Below are 2,346 nucleotides of genomic sequence, written 5' to 3'. Positions count from 1 at the left end.
TACGCAGGCTGTGTACTGCTGCTGTGGCTCAGTTAGGCTGCTGGCTGCAGGCTGAGTTTAGATCAAATGCACGGAGAAACAGCTTCCAAGGGCATGCTCTTGTCACGGCACGTAGCAGAAAGGTGAGAATCCAGCCCCTGAAAGTCTCTGCTTGAATCCCTTCCACCAATATTTCATTGACCAAACAAAGTCACATGGCCGAGTCCAACATCAAATAGCTGGTGGGGGCGGACATTCCCTCTTCTGTATTGGGAGGCGTAGCAAAGTCACATGGTAAAGACTGTGGCTATATGATATACAGGAACAGCAGAGGGGAATAATTAAGAGTTAGACTCCAAAATCAGATTGCCTGAGTTCAAATCCCGGCTCCACACCCCTGAGATTGTAACCCTATGGAAGTGACTCAAACAGTTAGTGCCTCAGCTTCCCCATCTGTCAAACTGACACAACAATAATACCTAATTCTGAGGGCTGCCATGAGGATTTAATGCAAGAATCCATGCAAAGCATCTAGCATGGGATCTAGTCATGGCAAGGGCCCAATGTTAGCCATTAGTTTAATCCTCTCTCTTCTCCACATTGGATCTTCTCCCAGAAAACAGAAAACACCAGACGCTCCCCAGCCCCCAGCCCTCACCTATGCCAAGCCTCCTGTGGCCAGACTCCCCAGTTTCCCCTAATTGGCCCACATATTTTAACTCATGAATACAATCCCTTTATTAACCATAAGGAAATCTTTAGTAGCTGCTCAAAGTACCCTTGGTCGTCGGGCTCACATCAGGCACCATCGCCCGGGGCTGACACTGATGCAAGCGTCACCAAAGTCATTCTGCCCATAAAGAAGGTGTCCCAGTGATGGATGGCTGCAGGCTTCTGAGCTGCAGTGTGCCTCCAGGACAATCCATCTCTTCCTTGGAAGCCAGAATGCAGTCATGAAGATAAAGAGCTCACGGGTGGGAGTCAACTTCTCTCCTAAATGAATGCATGGGCTATGTCTGCAGCCTGCATTTGTAACTGCATTGAATCGAGGCAAAGACATTCAAGATAAAATGTGGGCAGGTGCCTCGCAGGTACCATTCCTGGGGCCCCTTAATTAGAATTAAAGAGTGTTGAAGCTGAGCCTACCTCCGTCATCATTGACCCAGACCTAGTAGACAATCCAGAAAGCTAATTACCAGGAGAAGTGTCTACAATCACACAGCTAGTTTGAAGGCAGAAAAAAAGGATTTGAATCTATCCCCGGTTAGGGCTCTTTTGCAAAAATTAGATATCAAGAGAAAAAAAAGAAGAAAGATTTCCTCAAATGGAGCTTTTTTTGCCCCAAAGCATCCACTCATTCAAAAATTAAAGGTCACGGGCTTCCCTGGTGGCGCAGTGGTTGAGAGTCCGCCTGCCGATGCAGGGGACACGGGTTTGTGCCCTGGTCCGGGAAGATCCCACATGCCGCGGAGCGGCTGGGCCCGTGAGCCATGGCCGCTGGGCCTGTGCATCCGGAGCCTGTGCTCCGCAGCGGGAGAGGCCACAGCAGTGAGAGGCCTGCGTACCGGAAAAAAAAAAAAAAATTAAAGGTCACGATATCTTATTAGAGAGTGATGCTTAGCTTACTTTGAAGAAGTCTCCTAACTGGAAGGCCACCCCTCCAAAAACAGATGCCCACATGTGCCCTCAGCTGGCACCACCACACAGAGCCTTGCTGGATGAATATTTTACTCAGGACATAATATTTTAAATTATATGAGTCACGCATAGTACTGACACTGGTGTCCTGGACATGGTGAGTTTCTAAACTCTCCTTCCAAACTTGTTTTTTCCTAATTTGCAGTTCAGAAAACTAGCAGCAAGCATGGTCCTAGGAGCAGTACTGATGCTGCGTGACCCTGGGCAAGTCATGTACCCTCTCTAATCTCAGTGTCATCAGAACAATAGGGGAAGAGAAATCGTTCCCAACTAGTAGGGATTCAAGATGGCACACAACGTGTTGAGTATACAACAGTCCTCAGTTTAAGCTGTGATATGTGATTATCGTCATCCTCTGTGACCCCAACAGGACCCAACACAAGACGTGACACAACAGGGTCTCTACTCAGGTTAACAACATGGGAAAGCCCTTCCAGAAGCAGCAGAGATGCTGCAGTTGATAGAGCCACAAGCAGCTACTCTGCAGAAAGCTGATCTTCCCCCGTGGCCTGAGCCATGCAACCTCTGACCCCTCCATGGGAACATGCTGTCTGGTTCCTCCCAGCACATGCAGTTCAGCTCTGTGGCTGAGAGTTGAACCCTGAGCACCCCAGGCCACTTCCCACCACGGCGACTTTGCGTTCCCTCTGCCCCTGCTGGGCGCCCTCC

Source organism: Phocoena phocoena, chromosome 1, assembly GCF_963924675.1.
Source record: "Phocoena phocoena chromosome 1, mPhoPho1.1, whole genome shotgun sequence".
NCBI classification, from domain to species: domain Eukaryota; kingdom Metazoa; phylum Chordata; class Mammalia; order Artiodactyla; family Phocoenidae; genus Phocoena; species Phocoena phocoena.
The sequence above is the reverse complement of the archived record's forward strand: the minus strand, read 5'-3'. Positions refer to the sequence as shown.